The sequence below is a fragment of the Lampetra fluviatilis genome, chromosome 41, assembly GCF_964198595.1.
Source record: "Lampetra fluviatilis chromosome 41, kcLamFluv1.1, whole genome shotgun sequence".
NCBI lineage: Eukaryota > Metazoa > Chordata > Hyperoartia > Petromyzontiformes > Petromyzontidae > Lampetra > Lampetra fluviatilis.
This window is the reverse complement of record NC_136315.1, coordinates 4,714,139-4,735,323: the sequence shown is the minus strand read 5'-3', so window position 1 is coordinate 4,735,323 and position 21,185 is coordinate 4,714,139. Positions and strand designations below refer to the sequence as shown.

Sequence of the window (21,185 nt, the reverse complement as noted above, 5' to 3'; positions counted from 1 at the left end):
AGGTAGCGATCGCCACGATCGGCCGTTTGTCGGAGCACAGCGATCGTACAGCTGAGATCCTGCGTATGAGTAGCGCTATATTTTAGCCGCCAGTGATTAAAACGGGATTTTTGTTTCTTTTGCTAAGTCACTTTATTGCACAAACGATCCAGCTATACACAAAGGGCGTGTATGGGAATTAACGACAGTTTAGAGAGACAATGCGGAGTACAATGATTGTTACCAACGTTTCATATTTTGAACCTGTCTCTGGCCACGTGTGTCAATAAACTCTACATCCCTGGTGTCTGCTTCCTTAACTTGGATAACCCTCGAAGGGAAGGGTCGGCAACCTGCAGCGCCAGAGCCGCATGTGGCAGAGGTGTGGACTCGAGTCATGTGACTTGGACTCGAGTCAGACTCGAGTCATGAATTTGATGACTTGCGACTCGACTTGGACTTGCATAACAATGACTTTGTCCCACCTATGAGATGTGGACTCGAGTCATGTGACTTGGACTCGAGTCAGACTCGAGTCATGAATTTGATGACTTGCGACTCGACTTGGACTTGCATAACAATGACTTTGTCCCACCTATGAGATGTGGACTCGAGTCATGTGACTTGGACTCGAGTCAGACTCGAGTCATGAATTTGATGACTTGCGACTCGACTTGGACTTGCATAACAATGACTTTGTCCCACCTCTGGCATGTGGATCTTAACGGACTGCTTCAAACCGCAATGTGTGTGTACGTATCTGTGTGTGTGTATGTGTGGGGAGCGGTAGTGTAGCGGTTAGCGCGCTGCGCTCCGAACCTGACGACACGGGTTCGATTCCCGCTCATGGCCAACACCAGTGACGATTATCTGAACCGGTCCTGGGCCTCCCCTAGATCGCCTTAGCCTCAAATGAGTACCTGGTGCGATGTGTAAACATCGCCGCTAGGGAGATAAAGGCGTGGTGTTGGCCAACCACCCCCTCGCGTGCTGTGCCGGCCTTCATAGGTGCTCGCTAACAGAACTTGCCCCTACAGTCTGTTAAGGCTACAGGGGGATCTTTGTCTTTCTATGTGGACCCCCCTAAAGAAACATCTTCGCCGGTTAGAAACATTTAGGCTGGCCTGCCTACGATCCATCCTGGGTTTAACCAGGCTGGATTGTGTGAGCTCACAAATCCTTGAAAGATCTGGACAAAGTCCCATCGGTGAGCTCCTCCGGCAGGCAAGGCTGTGTTGGCTGGGTCACGTAGCCCGCATGCCCAGCCACCGCATGCCTAAACAGCTTTTGTTTGGCCGGATAGAGGGGGCTAAACGGGCGCGGCATGGGCTAGAGAAGAGATGGAGTGATGTGGTACAAGAAGATGTGGAGCTGAGTGGATTTGCCGATGACTAGTATAGCAGTGTCAAGATCGGCCTCAGTGGAGGAGGCTCGTGAAGGACGCTGCTACTGGGCAGTTGGAGGCAGTTGCCCTCCAACAACAATGGAGGGCGGAGGAGCGACGCTCACAAGAACGAGTGGAGCGCCGGGTGGCTACAACACAGCAAGTTTGCACAGTAGGGGGCAGAGGTGGTGCATCGGCCAGTCATCTCAGTCAGTCGACCCATGCCACCTGGATCTGCCCCGTGACCTCCTGCCAGCGGGCATTCGACACTTCACGTGGCCTCAACGTGCACATAGCCTGGCAAAAGCGCCGTGGTGACGTCACCGCCATTGAGTGGCTAATGGCGGTTGTTGTTGTATGTGTATATGTATGTCTTTGTGTGTGTACTTGTTCACGTGCGTTGCGGCTCTTGAAATATTGAGTTTGGTACCGAATTCGAAAAAAATGTCTCTTGTTATTTTGGTTGCCCATCCTTGCTCTCGGGGGAAGGTTGGGGGAGGGGAAGGAAAAAATAAAAGGGGGGCCGGGGGGGTGAAGGGAAGGGGTGGGCGTACCTTAATACCCGAATAAATGATCATGAAAATCAATGCCCACTGGAGGAGACGCCCTGGAGGGGGTTGAAACCGAGTTTTTAAAGGTAGCGGAGCTGATGGTCTCAGCTCGATCGATAATGACCGCACAACAACAACAAACCCCCCGCCCATCACATTGAAGTTAATTATTCACTTCATGTGGCCAAATTCCAGCTGACACAACGATGAATATGGGATTGACCGTCACGCAACAAACAACGCCGTAGCTGCGAGTGCCAGGACACGAACCCCCCGCCCCCCCCCTCCCCCTCAAGCTGTGTGTGGGATAGTCGGGCCGAGTTCTTCAGGAAATAAATCTCACGGGGGAGGAAAAAAAAATCTTCCGCAGCCATTCGCGGGTCCGCGTGGCACGCGCCGCACCACTCCGTGAGGTTTCCTCATGGATTCTCTACGTCCCGTGACAATGCCGATAGCGCAACTGCGACAAATCGAGATTCCAAAAAATCATTATAAAATTTTAAGCCAAAATTTTTGTTTACAAGCTCGATGCTGAAAAAGCATAATTTCTCGACCGGGTGTTTGGTAAAAGCTCAGGAGTTCCGTTGGGACTGCCGCTGCAGCGATGGGTGGCAAATCAAACGATAATGGGCCTTAAAAGCTGGCTCAGCGCAATCTCACGGACAATAAACGCGACGGGGACACCTGAGAGGCGTGGCACGACGTTGAGCGACCACAGACGCGGCCGCGTTAGGACGCTGTATAAATCAAAATCGTAATTACATCATTGCCGCCGCCGCCGCTCGCTCGCTCACTCGTTAAGCTTTGGAAAACACACAACCCCAGTCGCGGCTCCCGCGAGCATCGAGGCATCATTGGTGCTAATCTCCCGTTTTCAGCCCTGAGCCAGCGGTGGGAATTTCTATGGCGAGTCCATTCCATAGAGCTACCACTGTTGACGTCCCCGCAAAGTGGCTACTCATTTTATCGACCGCGTAGGGATGATGGGGCTGGGCAAATCCCCTCCCCCCCCCCCCACCACCCGCCAACCAGACTTCAAAATTGCAAACCTTCAAACTGTGAAATGCTGGCTCAACTTGCTGGAGCCAGCCGGCCAGATTGTGTGGACATTTGCGCAGCTTAAAACTCTCTGCCGCTCGTATTTGGGAGGAACAAAACCAATTACTGAACGGTTTGTTTTTTATTTGTTTCTAACTCCACAACTCCCCCCCCCCCCCCACCATTTTTGTAAAATATAACAAAATGGTCAAAAGTTATTTTGGCATCAGAGGTTTAATAAAGCTATGGGGGGAAGGGGGGGGGGCAATTATCGGTGAAGACCAGCGCTGTAAAGCTTTATCAGTCTGGTTGCGAATTTATGAAACTGTGCAGCGATGAAACCTCCTGTGTGCATGCGAGCCTCCAAGGGGAGAACAGGGATGTGTGTACAATTGCTTGCCGTGTTGGTGCGTGTGTATGTATGTGCCTGCGTACGTGTGCGTGTGGGGGGAGCGATAGTGTAGCGGTTAGCTCGCACCGAAGCTGGCAACCCGAGTTCGATTCCCGCCCACGGCCAACGCCAGTGACGATTATATAAACTGGTCCTGGGCCTCCCCGAGGTTGACCCAGCCTCAAATTAGGACCTGGTGTGGTGTGTAAATATCACCACTGGGGAGACAAAGGCGGCCGGGCGAGGTGTTGGCCACCCACCCCCTCGTGTGCTGTTCTGGCCTTCATAGGTGCTCGCTAACAGCACCTGCCCCAACAGTCTGTTAAGGCTATACAGGAGATCTTTGTCTTTGTTCTGTGTGTATGTGTTCGGGTTAGGGGAACAGCAGTGTCCTAGTTAGTGCGCCGCCCCACAAACCCGGCGACCCGAGTTCGATTCCCGCTCGCGGCCAAAGTCGGTGATGATTGTCAGAAAGCTGTGCTTCAAAAATCCTTCAACCGAAGATCAGTTCCCATCCACTGCAACATCAGCAGCGAGCGATACCAGAACCAGTCCTGGTTCTCCCATATCTTTACTCAACCATAAATGAGCGTACTCGATGCAGTTGGTAAACATCCGCACTGGGGAGACAAAGGCGGCCGGGCGTGGTGCTGGCCACATCAGCCGGCGTTAACAGTCCCCACAAGCCTGTACAGGCTACACGGTCGATGCTTAGTTTTTGTTTGCTCCGAGTGTGTTACAAGTGTGCACGGGGAACATCTGCGAGCCAAACTTTGCTGGTATGACATCAGGCTCACTATCAAACCACGCAAAGACAGTCACGCACGGAGCGGTGCGCACACACAAGCATCACGTGAAGCGTTTGTTGAGAAACATGGGCTGCTGCTTGCACTGCTGCCACTGCTTCCACTGATGGCACGGTTGCGCATCTTGCCAGCTGCCACCAATGCATCCCACGCCTCCGATGAACGCGGTTGGCTTTGTACGGTGGCGAAAGAAGTTGAACATACACACACGCACATCAGTACGGAACCATGTTGCAGTTCCACTCATCGCGGAATGGTTTGGCAGCCGGTTCAGTTGCACAAGAGGTAGATACGTATTGTTATTATTAGTTTGGGTGCCAAGTTATGGGTGTCTCTGTTATTTGGCATGGCTTCCAGTCCGCAAATGAAATGAAGACGACAGTCTGTAGCCAAGTGGTGGCAGTGCTGGCACATTAGTGTTGCTAAGCAGAAGTAATTTTTGGTCCACACCCCCCCCACTCCCTCCAGAGAGATATATAGACAAGATACAGAGGTGCAAGATATGGAGAGAGAGGCGAGACGGAAAGCTCGTGAAACGAGAGACGGGAGATGTGGCCAAGATAGAGATGACAGCAAATCAATAAAAAAAAACATTAAATGTGAATTGACTTGTTACGTTTATTCGGATTTGAATTTGAGCTGATATTTGGTTCTTCCGTATTATTACTAGTTTTACATTAATCTGGGACCACTTGATCTGCTTGGGGCCGTAAACCTTTGCCCGGTATCCCTATGCCTGGTGCTGCCACCGTCAGAGGCTCCGGGGAGGGTCACATGATGGGCAAACAGCCAGTCCCGACCACCGGTCTGGTTACACGATGTTTACAAGGCTTGGTGTCATTTTCTTATGAAAGCCATGATTCATTTTCCTGAGACACAGGGGAAAAGCTACACGGGGTGATCTTTTTTGTTTGCTCTGAAGCCGTACATATAACAAAAACAAAGAGCACTATCTGAGAATGTTGCCAACAGTGATTAAAATTGGGAATGGTGGGGTGGTTAGAGACTTACCACTATGCCCCTTGTCAGAGTAATAAACCTGCTACCCAGGTTTAAATCCCTGACTCCCACCGATGGGAACCCAGGTTCAATCGTGCATTGTGTGTGTTCGCTGATGATGATGATGATGTACGCTCCAGTCTAGTCACTTTTACTTTTTTTTTTCTCTCGCAGCGGCTTTTGGCTGGCCATCGAACAAACACAGTGGTCACCGCATCGCGCGCTTTCAGATGTGCTTCTGCGTCCGTCCGGAACGCTCTTTTTTCCGATATTAGGAAGCCACTGGAGCTATGCACTTTTACATCCATATTGAAAACTCAAATCTTTAGAACTGCTTTTTGCGTTTAGTGTTGTTGTCTTTTCCCCGCACTTCCGATTTTGCACGGTTGGCCACGTATGGTGCGAAAGAAGTTCAACGTACATATTTCCCACTGTACAACCCGAGCAGAACCTCACTGGGGTTCCGAGAACCGACGAGATGGGGAGCATGGCAGCGGTGATATGTTTGCCGCCTGTTGCAGAAAGGTTCGCGGTTCGAGCCCAACGGCCGCCCTGGTTAATACTGCAAATGTATCATTAGTAGCTGCTACTCACTATCTGCTGTGAACTGAAACGAAAAAACGAAACTGTTTTTGTGTTACTCGGTAAGGCCCACAGAGCTACTGTACAGCTCTTTTCAAGAAGCGACCTGGCAACAGACAATTGCTCAACAAAGTGGCTCATCACGTGAAACTTTATAGCAGCCAACCACTCCAAACGCGAACACGGGGAGAGGGACACGTCAGGCTCGGGATCGAACCGACAACCTCCTGCATAACAGGCAAGGTAGTCAACATCTCGTCACCGTGCTTTGTAGTGGACATTAACGAGAACCCGTGACGTGATGCTCACCACGTTAGGCCACACGCGCTGGCATTGTGGTCCAAATTTGGCAAACTTGATATATTGTTCGTAAATTGATTGATTGGGACAGCCAAGATCAAAATGACCCCCTTCTGGCTTGCCGTTTGCGGGGATCCCCCAGGCCAAACAACTGCGCTGTGAGACGTTGTTATTTTTTGGGCGCAATATAAACATGCAAGTATCCTTTACTATGATTTGGTATTCCCGGTGATTTGATTAACAGGGAAGTAAAAAATAAACCCATTCAAAATATTAAAAAGAAAAATCGTAAACCGCCACAACCAAATACAAAGATCCCACGTATAGCCTTAACAGACTGTTGGAGCAGGTGCTATTAGTTTAACACCTAGGCTTTTTAGACCAATATTTTGGTTCGCATGCATAAATATGAGTTGCTAAACCCGCCACCACCAGATACAGCCAATTAGTAAGGTTTGTCACATGAACAAAACACGCAAATTCGTTACTAGTTCCGCACATCGCTGTGTTGGAGAGTAAACAACATTTACAATGCAAGTACGACGTTTCGCCGGTAATTACAACCGGCCTCATTAGGCAACAGCCAGAGGTGCTGTTAGTAAGCACCGATGAAGGCCGGCACGGCACACGATGGGATGGGCGGCCGGCCAGGACTGCCAGTGGTGGTGTTAAGACACCGTACCAGGTACTCGTGAAGTTTAGTCTACCTGCGGGGAAGCTCAGCACCGGTTCAGATAATTGTCACTGATGTTGGTGGCCGTGAGCGGGAATCGAACTTGGGTGGCCCGGTTTGTAGCGCGGCACGCGCGAACCGCTGCACTACCGTTGCCGTACCACGGCGCGCGGCCACACACCACTCGTGGTTTATCTTTTTTTTACTCTGGCCCACTCAATGGAAGGCGCAGACACTCGACGTTTGTCAACTAAATCCCATGGACCTCGCAGCATCTGGGAGGATCTACGATCGGATTGGGAGTTAAGGAGATGGCTTTGACGAGCCCCGCGGACAACACGACAGGACAGAACACGACATCATCATCGCATCACATCACCCGCCGAGGAGATCTTGGAGAGCTTCCCGCGGAGGGTCCGGTCCGTACGCATCAACCGATTTCAGCGCAGAGTATGGAATTTCGATTGGGCAAGCAAAGGAAAGGCAAAAAAAAGATAAGGCGAAATGCACCTTGCCATACAGAGAGAGAGGTAAGAGGTTGCGGTATGGCCCCCTGCGATTTGCTTTGCTCACGCTACTGCTGGAATAAGGGCCTCCACTTGAGGAGGGGTGAGTGGTGGGGTGGGGGGGGAGCGGTGGTGAGAGCCGACCTCTCTATTGCGAGTTCAGTGTGTTGACCATTGCAACAACACGGCAGCGTCCCCAAACCCAGCCTGCGGTGGCACAACGCGTGGAACGTCTAAAATCAGCAAGCGGATTCACAAGCGGGCTGTGCGCGCGGCGTATGTCTCCGTGAAGTGGTGAACCCGGGGGGGGGGGGGGGAGGTGGGGGGGGCCACAGCGCACCGAATGTGCCCGGTCTCGGTCAGATCTCAGCGAAGCAATGCGAGAGTTTGGCCTGGTCGCCAGGCTTAGCCTGCGAGGTGAACGAGAGAAGGAGGTCTTGCGGCAAGCAGACCGAGCAGAGCTTGGAGCATTGACCCCCTCGTACGCACGAGTCGCCTCCGGGAACTTCGGTGCCAACTAAACGCAGGTGGGAGGACCCTCCTGGAAAGAGTCTTGAGACTCCGGGTGGGATTTTCAGAGTAAATAAAGGACTTTACTATCATGACATTATTGCAATTATAATTCATGTAAAATGAAATAATTCGTATAATTATTTATTTTTGTTGAATACCAATCTCTATGTGCCAAACGGCCCCTCCCCCTCTCTCAGGCACCGCCCACTGTGAGAACAGACTCCGCTTCACCATACAGCAGCAGCGTCAAGGCACTCATGCAGCCTCTTCCTCCTCTTCCTCCACATCCTCCTCATCTCTCCTGGCCCCTTGCTCCTGTTTCTCCATTCCTTTACCATCCGCTTCCTTTTTCGATTTAAAGCTTTCGTGACTGCAGGGATTCATCTTCTTGGTTCTTTCGGTAAAGTCACATAGAAGGGAAATAATAAAATAATAAAAATTATAAAAATAAAACATAATAAAATAATTCTCACGACGTTTCGGCCACAACGCAAGCAGCCGTCCTCAGGTGACATAATAAAATAATTCTCACGACGTTTCGACCACAACGCAAGCAGCCGTCCTCAGGTGACCTGCAAGCAGCCGTCCTCAGGTGACCTAAGGACGGCTGCTTGCGTTGTGGCCGAAACGTCGTGAGAATTATTTTATTATGTTTTATTTTTATAATTTTATTATTTCCTTTCTACGTGACTTTACCGAAAGAACCAAGAAGATGCATCCGCTTTCTCTTGTTTCCCAATCGTCTCTCTTGCCACTGCCATTTTTTTTCTCTCTTTATCACTTACTTTACATCCTCGAACTCTACTCCCCTTCCCGTGGTGTAGCCACGGCTACAACGTTGCAAATTATTATAACGACAGTAATACAGAGAGAAGAGGCATTCGCCCGAGTTGAATTTTTTTTATCGAGGCTACACCAAGGGCGGCCCAAGCACGCGACGAGTTTTTTTTCCCCCCCTCCCCTCACCCAACCTCGTGCGCCCAAAGCTTTGTTCTCCAGCCGGCGGAGAGGCCTCTGTAGAGATGAGAACAAAAACAAAAAGCGAGGAAATTAAACGCCGTGATCGCAGCTATTGTGTAGCATTAGCGCTCCAGTGATCCCGCAAATAAGACGCACGCGAATCCCTCTCATCTCTATTTTTTTTTAAAGAGGAGCCGGGCTCTTCGCGCGGCTGCAACCGCCGCGCACCACAACCAAGTGGCCACAACTGACGCTCTGCGGGCCCCTTGCAGTCACAAGCCAACATCAGAGCGCGCCTCACGCCGCTCGCTCTCGCCCGCCGAGCCACCGGCGGTAGAGCGAGCGGCTCCCAATCGGAAGGTCGAGAGCTCCCATCGTGGTTGGGTAGTTGGGAGAGGGCTGACTCGGCCCCACCGTCTCCACGGGGTCATTAAAACGAGGTGACACTTCGTGGAGAACAGCGCTTGTCCTTGGGATAGGCTCGCCCCCGCCATAGGAATGTGGAATTTCTACCACTGGCTCTGTAAGGGCTGTCAACAGATGAGCGCCGATGCCTCAATGCTCTTTTTAGAAGAAAACCACTTAGATTAATTTAATCATAATTTTAAAACAGATTGTCGTTGCTCATTTTACTTTTCTTAAATAATTAAAGTTGTAAATATATATCTAAAATAAAAAATGCCATCAGTGCTTTGCCAAAAAAAGTTTTCTGAAGCAATTATCAGAATGACAATTGCACGTCATCATTTTTCCGGCGAGTGGAATTTCTAATTGCTCCTTGCGTAACGGACAGCAAAGCGCGCTTTGCAAAGCAATCTCAGATTTGTAATGCGGCTTACGCGAAGGGCGAACTGAAAGTGAAGAACTCTCAATTTCCCTTCGTTGACGCGAGAAGAACAGCGAGGGGAAGAGCGAGGGCGAAGAAAGAGACGGGATAAAAAAAACGCAAAACGCGATCAAAGCCGACATCGCAATAATCCTCGTCACCGCATCACGCCGTCGTGAGCACGGATATCGCGCCAGCGCTCGTCGCGATGCTTTAGGCAATGAGCCGTGGGCAACCCAACTTCCAAACTCGCTGCACACAACAAAGCGCTTGCCAAAAATGAACCACGATACCTCGCTGATCTCGCGAATTTCTCTCGTCGTGCTCGCAACAGCGGCTTTTGTCTAGCCATCGAACAAAGACGGTCGCTGCATCGCGCGTGGCTTTCAGATGCGCTCCTGTGGCCGTCCGGAACGCTCTTCCTTCCGATATTAGGAAGCCACTGGATCTGTGCATGTTTCAATCTAGATTGACAACTCATTTCAAAAAAACTGCTTTGTGCGTTTAATTTGTTGTCCTTTCCCCGCACCTCCAATTAGCTTTATAGCTCACGGCGCAAAAGAAGTTCCACCTTCATGCAGACAGCTGACACACGGGGGGGGGGGGGAGGACCCACCGACCAACTCCCTTGGGCCTCTGTCGCAGGCTTCACCATTGGGTCTACCGGCAGTGGTCGCCAACCCGCCACTCCCGAGCCGCGTGCGGCTCTTTAAGGACCGCTTCGTGACGTCGTTTATTGAAGGATCATTTCGTGTGTTCACATGCTTTGTGCGGCTCTCGAAATAGTGTTTTTTTTTTTACAATTATTTTGGTTGCCAACCTGCTTGGCCTAGGGGGGAAGATCTGGTCTCCTCTTGTCCAGCTTCCCTTCTCCGTGCATCTGCCAGCCATCTCAGGGATTTCTTTACCTTGCCTCTACTTTGCACTCCTATCGTTGCTTTTGTATCGTTTTGCTTTGGTAGCTTTGTGACCCGCCCCTTACTGGACATCTGTTACAAAGAGCTTTCATGAGCTCATCCTATTCCTCCGGTCGAAATAAATATTGTGACATGTTCATCCCGTTCCCTCCCCCTGCCCGTTGTTGTTGTTGCTGTTTTGATTCCCCGTTGTTTCCCAGACCACAGCAATACTGGAAACTCTGGGCCTCATGCTTGCTTTGTGCCGAGTGCCTAAACGTCGCGCGGGTCTCCGGTTCCGCGCCTTTCTGCATTTTCTGTCGGTAAATATCAATGAAATAAATAAACAGAGGGAAAAAAAAACGCATAAGCCGAGACACTTTCTCCCGGAGTACAGACGGCTCTCGGATTCCTAAGGGCATCAGCGCTGCCCCTCACTCCCGCTAAAGGATTATCGATTTTATGCGGACCCTCTCCGACCGCCCACTCCATCTGCTGCCACCTTTGCACGGCCACGAGCTCACCGCACTGCGCCGCGGTGGCGAAATGTCAACTCCCTCACCTGGCATGCAGGAGGTCGCGGATTCGATCCCGACCCTGAAGCCTGCTGTATATTTGGAGTTTGCGGTGTCTCTCTCGCCCGGGGTTTAGTGGATTGTTTCTCCGGGTCCTCCGGTTTTTCCCCTTCACATTTAAATCAACCAGATGATGCACATTGGCAGCGTTCAATGTACATCTACTTTGTGGATATAATTAAAGGAATAACGTTTTTTTGGGGGTTAGATCGCCTGGTGAAGCTGGTTGTAATCCCCAGCGAAACGTCGTACTCAAATTATAAACATCAGTTTACTCTCCAACACACCGGTGTGCTGAAGTAGTAATAATTGGCACGTTAGTTTACGTGACGAAATGTTAACTACCTCGCCCGGTATGCAGGAGCTCGTGGGTTTGATCCCAACCCTGGCACCTGTGTATTTGTAGTTTGCATATTCTCCCCGTGGTCACATTGATTTTTCTCCGCGTCCTCTGCTTTCTACCTCCACATTTAGAATCACCACCCGTTTAGAGTATTTGGCTGCTGTACGCGATAAGCCACTTTCGTTGGGCTATCATTTGTGGCCAGGTCGCTTCTCAATAAGAACTATGTAGCTCAGTGGGGGCCTTACCTGGTAAACATATATTTTGTAAAAGACAGTTTAGACTACGATCCAGGCCAGACGCAGGCACGTGCATCCCCCAGCGCCCGCGATCGCACACACACACACACACACCTCCTCTTTGGCGCTCTCAACCCCGTAGAGTGCGTCCGTCACAGCCGTGCGACCACGGGGGTGGGTGGGCGACTTTTGTCTCGCGCGTCGCATTTCCAGGGGCGCCGACACACGTACCCACGCGCTCGCGACTTGCCGCTGCATCACGCGCGAGCGCAAAAGTAAAAACCCACGCCGCAACGTCGACGGACGGGGTCCACGTGGTAAATTAGGAGTGGGGAGGGGGAGCTGGTGGGGGGGGGGGGGAGCACGGGGTGGGGGGGGGTGGGGCGAAATCCGAGTATTTAATTATACCTTTTCGCGATAGATTACTAAATGATTAATTGGTAATCATGCAGCCCGTTCATTAATACTGGGAGAAAAGGCTTGTTGCAGGCCCGACTCTCTGCTATTGCTTGTTGCCTTCCCATTAATAACAATTAGCCCTCCGCAAGCAGCCTTGGCGCAATTGCGGGCGCGCGTTAGCATTCTGCACGGACAGGAACGGCTCGAAGGCGATCCACACCGCCCCCCCCCCCCCAGCAAGGTCCCAATGGCAGCTGAATAGGTCAGCACCTAATCGGCGGCACAGCTCTCCCGCAACCGCCACGTGTTTGCGGGGTCCGTGCCGCGTGCTGTTCGGCACGATGTCCGACGTTTCGCTCCGCGTGCTGGGAGCTTCTTCGGGAGCTGAATCGAGCAGCTGGCGTTCTCCCGCTGCATTGTACAGCGTTGCCGGCTGCTGCTGTTCATGCTGGTGCTTTGCCGGTTCTTGGCGCCGATTGGCTCGGCTCTGTGGCGTAGCTGTTACACCGGTGAGCGGCAGAGCTCAATCGCGAAGACTCCACGCAACGGGATGGGCGGTTCGTCTGCCGGATTACCGCGACCTCCGCCGATCCGATGTCTGACCACCGACTTCCCGCCGGAGGGAAACCCAATACATCAGGAATCGCCAGCGACCAAATCACCTGGAGGGTGCCCCATCCTGTCAGACCTCAGAAGCTAAGCAGGATTGAGCCTGGATAGTGCTTGCATGGGACGCGCAACAAGCGTACAACACACCGGTGTTATTGGGCATTGTAGACGGTAGAGGGCAGTGCAGGCAATGCGGTGTTAGTTGTGGACTCCCCTCCCCCCGAGCACCGCCAGCGTGCGCTGACCAGTGCGGTGAAGTATGGTCACGTAGCCCACCGTGACCCGCGTGCGTGGCCCAGCAGTGGATTCACAAACGGGCACGGGGTGTTCGTCCGCACGGAGGCATGGAACGAGACGGCCGCTGAAAATATAACACAGCCGCCAGCGGACGTCGCGGTGGCCAGGAGATGTTAACTACCTCGCCTGGTATACGGGAGATCGTGGGTTCGATCCCGACCCTGACGCCTGCTGTATATTTGGAGTTTGCGTGTCTCTCTCCACGCGTTTAGAGTGTTTGGCTGCGAAACATTTCCATGTGATGAGCCGCCAAGTTGAGCTGTCATTTGTGGCCAGGCCGCTTCTCAAAAAGAGCTGAATAGTTCGGTGGGCCTTACCTGGTAAAATAAAAAAAGTTTAGTTGAGTTTGAAACAGGTATTGTGGGTGTATGGCTTCCGTGGAAGTGAGGTTTCACAAGATGGCAGTATAGCAATGGGTGTGGTCCACAGATAGATTTGGTCCATTCACTGCATTGAGGCTGTGTGCAGCTTTGAGTCTCATACCCTCACACGCTAGAGGTTTCGACAGTCCACGACAGCAGGGGTGGGGGGCGGTGAGTGGCTGTATAGTTGTCAGCATACTGCGCTAAGAATCGGGCAGACTCGGCGTTAATCCCAGTTGAACGCGAACATCAGTGGCGAGTGACCCTATGAAAGCTGGCCCGGCACACGAGGGAGTGGGTGGGTTAGCCAGCACCACTCCCGGTCACCTTTGTCTCCCAAGTGTCGATGTTTAAACATCGCACCGAATACTCATTTGAGGCTGAGTCGACCTAGGGGAAGCGCAGAACCGGTGCAGATATTCGTCACTGGTGGCCGGGTTCGTAGCACAGTGTGCTATAACGTCGTGATTTATTATTTTATTTTGTTTCTATTAATTATATTTCTTACCTACGTGACTTTACCGAAACAACCTAAGAGTATGAATCCTTGCAGTCACGAAAGCTTCAAATCTAGAATTAATTCCCTCTACGGGGAGGAATTCCACCTATCTGTTAGAGTTTTTAACAGACAACGAGACAAGAAGTCACTTGATACAGTAAATCTAGCTGTGACGGTCCCACCTGATGACGGAGACATGCGTTGCCTCCGAAACGTCGTGATTTATTATTTTATTTTGTTTCTATTAATTTTATTTTTTACCTACGTGACTTTACCGAAAAAAAACCTAAGAGTATGTGCTATCCCCCCCCCCCCACACTACATCTCCCCACACAAACACGTGCATGACAGGTTGTCTCCAGATACACTGGTCTCATTTACAAAGGCACTGGCCTAACATCATCATGCAGGACCCCCTCCTGGAACGATTGTTGAGACCCAGGGAAGGTTCCCCTGGGTATACGAATGCCAATAATGGCGAGGATAAAAGTGGCGCTTGGCACGGAGTTGTGACAAGTGCACGATTGGGGAGGCCAAACGGAGAGAGCACTGGCCGTGATTGCGGCCAAAGAAGACAGTTGCTAACAAAATTTCGCCCGGGCAGTCCAATAGAATATTCTTTAAAAAGCAGGACCGTTGGGTGCTGGCACATTTCAGCAGGTGAAGAATTAAACTTTCTAATTTTGGAATTCACTGCCAATTTTTCCCAACGGGCACGGAGCAGCGGAAGACCCCCCCCCGATGGCTCTCGGGTCGCACTGGCAACTAACGCTCATTTGCAAATGCGTGTACCAACAACGCGTGTACCGGCGTACGTACTGACGAGTGTACCGACGAGTGTACCGCTGCGCCCTCAGCGGCGGGCGTACCAACCGCGCCACAAATAACACATCTGCCAAGTCTCTCCGACAGCCACTCTTAGTATTCCACACCATGGCTTCCCACGACGGAGCATCAACGGCATATTGTGCACGTGCGGCATGCGAGCGTGCGAGCGTGCGAAAGTGTGTGTGTGTAGAGAGTGTGTGTGTGTGTGTAGAGCAGTAGTGTCGTGGTTAACGCGCCTCGCTACGAACCTGGCCACCCGAGTTCGATTCCCGCTCATGACCAACAATCGAATATCGGAGCCGGTCCTGAGCCTTCCTGAGGTCGACTCAGCCTCAAATGAGTACTTGGTGCGGTGGGAGAACATCGCCACTGGGGAGACAAAGGGGGCCGGGCGTGGTGCTGGCCACCCACCCCCTCGTGTACCGGTCCGGCCTTCATAGGTGCTCACTAACAGCACTTGCCCCAACAGTCTGTTCCAGGGCCATAACAGAAATTGTACAGCGGAGCAGTGGTGCGGTCGTTTACCACGGAAATCCGCACACAGACTTTAATTCCCAGCCGCAGCAAACACCAGGAGCGAGTGCAGTCACGGGTCTTAAGTCGGTCCAACCTGAAATGAATAACTGACATGGTGTGAAAACATCAGTACTGGTGGCCAGGCCGCGTGCAGCATTTGCCTGCCACAACAGCCCGCATGGCTTCACAGGGGAAGGCTACCTTTGTCATGGTGGTGGCGAGCTCCAGTGCCGCATTATCCTCGTAGCAACAGCAGCTGCACCACGTGTAGCAGCTGCACCACGTGTAGCAGCTGCACCACGTGTAGCAGCTGCACCACGTGTAGCAGCTGCACCACGTGTAGCAGCTGCACCACGTGTAGCAGCTGCACCACGTGTAGCAGCTGCACCACGTGTAGCAGCTGCACCACGTGTAGCAGCTGCACCACGTGTAGCAGCTGCACCACGTGTAGCAGCTGCACCACGTGTAGCAGCTGCACCACGTGTAGCAGCTGCACCACGTGTAGCAGCTGCACCACGTGTAGCAGCTGCACCACGTGTAGCAGCTGCACCACGTGTAGCAGCTGCACCACGTGTAGCAGCTGCACCACGTGTAGCAGCTGCACCACGTGTAGCAGCTGCACCACGTGTAGCAGCTGCACCACGTGTAGCAGCTGCACCACGTGTAGCAGCTGCACCACGTGTAGCAGCTGCACCACGTGTAGCAGCTGCACCACGTGTAGCAGCTGCACCACGTGTAGCAGCTGCACCACGTGTAGCAGCTGCACCACGTGTAGCAGCTGCACCACGTGTAGCAGCTGCACCACGTGTAGCAGCTGCACCACGTGTAGCAGCTGCACCACGTGTAGCAGCTACACCACGTGTAGCAGCTACACCACGTGTAGCAGCTACACCACGTGTAGCAGCTACACCACGTGTAGCAGCTACTACACGTGTAGCAGCTACTACACGTGTAGCAGCTACTACACGTGTAGCAGCTGCGGGCCCCGCACTTTCAAGGGCCCACGCTAAATGCTTTCAAGCTATCAATTCCGGTTCAGCAATTCCGCACTTGCTCTATTACTATAGTACTATACCGCCTTCGACTTTTACGAACGACTGGGTGTTTAAGGTTAGCGATTTGTTGTATTATCAAGCTGTATAGCAAATGAAAAAATACAATTACTCTACTATGCAAGTAAAAAAATGTGTTTTAATATTTACGTGTTTTTATTTTATTTAGGGCCCCTTTATAACATATGCTACAGGCCCTGCACTAGCTTAATCCGGCACTGGCAAGCTCGTCATCTTTGCACTCGAACACAACCCCGACAAACATCGGTTCGATTTCCCAGGCCATGAAGATGTCGGTGTTGGTTTCTAACCGTTGTCCGGACTTCCCCTTGGATGAAGCAAGCCGACACTTAGCACCTGATGTGGTGACCTTCGGCACCGAACAACGGTTTGCCCTCCACCCATTCGTGTGGCACGCTGGTCTCAATTGGTGCTCGCTAACAGCACTTGCCCCAAAAGTCTGCGAAGGCTACTGGGGGGTGGGGGGGGGAATCTTCGTCTTTTACCACCCACAGCACTCTCCCCGACAGCCCACGTGACAGGGGGTGGGGTGGACCCAAACTTCTTGGACGCTCCGAGCCGCGTACCAAGATGCTCGCATGGCACAAAAGGATCACAACAAGAGCCACGTGGAGTCGGTCAATAAGGGGGGGCGAGGGGGGGGAGTCACACGGCCCAGGTCGCTCGCGCCGATTGGCCGTGAAGTTTTTCGGATTAAAAAATCCGCGGGAGCGCCCAAACACCAGCCCCCCCACCCACCACCACCTACTGCCAGAGGCGAGTGGCCGGCGCTCTTCTCCCGCCGCTCTCGACGATTTCTCCGGGATCAATCGAAGACATGTGGAGGATTTCGATTTAAAGCTTTCGTGACTGCAGGGATTCATCTTCTTGGTTCTTTCGGTAAAGTCACTGTCTCCCCGACAGACCTGGTCTTAACCTGAGGGCGGCTGCTTGCGTTGTGGCCGAAACGTCGTGAGAATTATTTTATTATGTTTTATTTTTATTATTTTATTATTTCCCTTCTACGTGACTTTACCGAAAGAACCAAGAAGACACGTGGAGGAGTTAAACATCGGCGGGGGCCCTCTTATCGAGCCGCACTTGAGCTGCTCCGGGCACGGTGCCCGTGAGTCGTGGCTCGGGCCACCCCTTGGCGATGCTAAACGGGGAGGATTTTCATCTTGATGGTTGTGCTGAGCACACTGAAACCCCCGCCCCACGCACACAATGGACCGAAGAAGCCTATGGGCACATCTTTGATGTCAAGTTGTTGTTGTTTAATAATGCATTTTGCACGGTGGATAATTATCAGTACGGTGCTTGGTGTTTTTTTTTTAAGGTGATGTCAGCTCACGGCGTAGATCTCTTAATGAATACAAAAGCTGTGAATGTTTAATGAAATAAACAAAAGGGAACCGAGCAATGGAAGGAGACGAGTGAAACTTTGTGACACCGCTCGCATTACAGCTGTTGCTGCATTAGCAGCGCAGCCAGGCGAAACAGCGTGTGCGGGGAAAAAACAAAACCATTAGCAGTTTAAACCTTTCCAAGATCACGGTGTCAAACGATAAATTAACGAGCGCAAAATGTTAATTTGAGAAACGGTGGAGGGGGGGGGTGAAGGCTCCGATGGTAATCAGGCTGCTGCCATGACGCGGTCGGTTTTACTGTCGGGTGCGTGCACTTAGCCTGCCATCTGCTGGTGCAGAACCGCATCACAATCTGTATTTACACCGGACTCCTCCACTTACGAACATTCGACTTACGAACTTTGAGAAATACGAACAACCCTGCCCCTATGCCCAGTCGCCTGTTCAGACCGAGCTTCGTAGGTTCAACCGCCGCGCAATAGATGGTGGTGGTGGCATCTGCATCTGCAGAACGTGAAGAACTAGTGGCATCTACATCTGCAGAACGTGAGGAACCAGTGGCATCTACATCTGTGGAACGTAAAGAATCGTTGGCATCTACATCTGCGGAACGTGAAGAACCAGTGGCATCTACATCTGCAGAACGTGAAGAACCAGTGGCATCTACATCTGCAGAACATGAAGAACCAGTGGCATCTACATCCGCAGAACGTGAAGAACCAGTGGCATCTACATCTGCAGAACGTGAAGAACCAGTGGCATCTACATCTGCAGAACATGAAGAACCAGTGGCATCTACATCCGCAGAACGTGAAGAACTAGTGGCATCTACATCTGCAGAACGTAAAAAACCAGTGGCATCTACATCTGCAGAACGTGAAGAACCAGTGGCATCTTTATCTACAGAACGTGAAGAACTGTTGGCATCTACATCTGCAGAACGTGAAGAACCAGTGGCATTAACATCTGCAGAACGTGAAGAACCAGTGGCATCTACATCTGTGGAACGTAAAGAACCGTTGGCATCTACATCTGCGGAACGTGAAGAACCAGTGGCATCTACATCTGCAGAACGTGAAGAACCAGTGGCATCTACAACTGCAGAACATGAAGAACCAGTGGCATCTACATCCGCAGAACGTGAAGAACCAGTGGCATCTACATCTACAGAACGTGAAGAACCAGTGGCATCTACATCTGCAGAACATGAAGAACCAGTGGCATCTACATCCGCAGAACGTGAAGAACCAGTGGCATCTACATCTGCAGAACGTGAAGAACCAGTGGCATCTACATCTGCAGAACGTGAATAACCGGTGGAATCTATATCTGCAGAACGTGAGGAACCAGTGGCATCTCCATCTGCAGAACGTGAAGAACCGGTGGTATCTACATCTGCAGAACGTGAAGAACCAGTGGCATCTACATCTGCAGAACATGAAGAACCAGTGGCATCTACATCTGCAGAACGTAAAAAACCAGTGGCATCTACATCTACAGAACGTGAAGAACCGTCGGCATCTACATCTGTAGAACGTTAAGATCCGGTGGCATCTAAATCTGCAGAACTTGAAGAATCGGTGGCATCTACATCTGCAGAACGAGAAGAACCAGTGGCATCTACATCTGCAGAACGTGAAGAACCAGTGGCATCTACATCTGCAGAACATGAAGAACCAGTGGCATCTACATCCGCAGAACGTGAAGAACCAGTGGCATCTACATCTGCAGAACGTGAAGAACCAGTGGCATCTACATCTGCAGAACGTGAATAACCGATGGAATCTATATCTGCAGAACGTGAAGAACCAGTGGCATCTACATCTGCAGAACATGAAGAACCAGTGGCATCTACATCTGCAGAACGTAAAAAACCAGTGGAATCTACATCTACAGAACGTGAAGAACCGTTGGCATCTACATCTGTAGAACGTTAAGATCCGGTGGCATCTAAATCTGCAGAACTTGAAGAATCGGTGGCATCTACATCTGCAGAACGAGAAGAACCGGTGGCATCTACATCTGCAGAATGTGAAGAACCAGTGGCATCTACATCTGCAGAACGTGAAGAACCAGTGGCATCTAAATCTGCAGAACTTGAAGAACCGGTGGCATCTACATCTGCAGAACATGAAGAACCAGTGGCATCTACATCTGCAGAACGTGAAGAACTGGTGGCATCTAAAGCTGCAGAACTTTAAGAACCGGTGGCATCTACATCTGCAGAACGTGAAGAACCGGTGGCATCTACATCTACGAGAGATTATACAACTTTTAAAGCCATTCCCCGTGTTGAGTGTACATGCCGTACAACGTGTTTGTAATCGACTTACGAACAGACCTCTGGAACCTAACTTGTTCGTAAGTAGAGGAGTCTCTGTATTCCTGGAAAAATCTGATGAGCTATGAAAGTTATTTTTTCACAGAGGCGGGTCAGCAAGTTGGTTGGGCTCACGATTGACTGGCCGATTGATTGAAGGCACGAATAAAATAACGGTGCGGTCAGGTAATCTGAATTGATCATTGCAGCAAAGCCCCTGCGTGTTGGAACCGAAAAAAAGCCAACGTTCGGTACATTTGATAGCCGCGCTTTTCTTACGGCACAAGGCAATCACGAAGGCCGCAACGTTTCACAGACGAATGTAGTCTGCTAGCAAGGGGGCAACGTTGCCAAAAGTGGTTTGACCAAAGTAGCTAATGCTGTACGGTATTCCCTCGCAATTCACGAACTTGTTATCTGCGAATAACGTCTGGAACTCTACACGACTGCATTGAGAGAGAGATAAAGTGACGAGATAAAGGTAGGTTAATATATAATCTTCTAATACTTATTAACCAATTTTATTATTTTTGTGTTATGATCATCTGCATGTATTTAACAGCTTGTTTATGTTTTTATTTGAGGTAATTAATTTAAAATTAAAGATTTCATAGGCCAATATTATCCGCGGAATGTTCTATTCACAAGCCACTCCCGGAACGTATCCCTCGCGAATAACGAGCAAATACTCGACGCGGATACGGTAAAAAAATTGGTAAAATTAGCACGACGACTCCGCAACTCACGTGGCCGGCTCTTTTTTTTTTAACGATGTCGTTGGATCTTTAACGTCCCCGCGGTGAGGCAGACACGGCGCGGATCTTACGGCTATAATACACCCCGGAGCGTCAACCAGGGCGGCAACGGGGGCCCTCACTGCTAAGCTCTGAAACAAAAACGATTAATTATTTAAGGGCCCTTTATACATTTGAATAATAATACAAACTCTATTACGGATAATTATTAAAGGAACAATGTGAAATTGCACAGTGTGTCCACCAGGGGGCGATAGTGCATTGGTTAAAGAATTTGTTTCAAAAATTGCCAGCTACGGTGGTAACACTTCGCGCACAACAATTACTGTAGGGTAAGTCCTCGTTGAACGCGTGTTCACACAACGCGTTTTCGCTAAAACGTGCTCTCATGTGCACACTACGCGGCACGCCTTTTTATAACGGGTCCGTTATTTTCCCAGAATTGTATTCCCGGTACACTATCGGCGATGCGTCTTTAGACAAAGAATGCATTTGCAAAAATATGCACAAGACACATTCACAGACTTGAAAAGCCCTTCAAGTAGCCGTGGCAGTGAAACTGAGATGTCTTAATACTCACAGCTGGGATTTGGCCCAATTAAGTGCAAATACAGTTT

At 50.8% G+C, this 21,185-nt stretch overlaps 1 protein-coding gene across 3 annotated transcripts in view; it reads right to left on the bottom strand.

Moving 5' to 3' along the window:
• The window catches only part of LOC144946474 (uncharacterized), a 365,431-nt gene that overhangs the window by 301,458 nt on the left and 42,788 nt on the right, over positions 1-21,185 (bottom strand). The gene's annotated exons all lie outside the window — the stretch shown is intronic.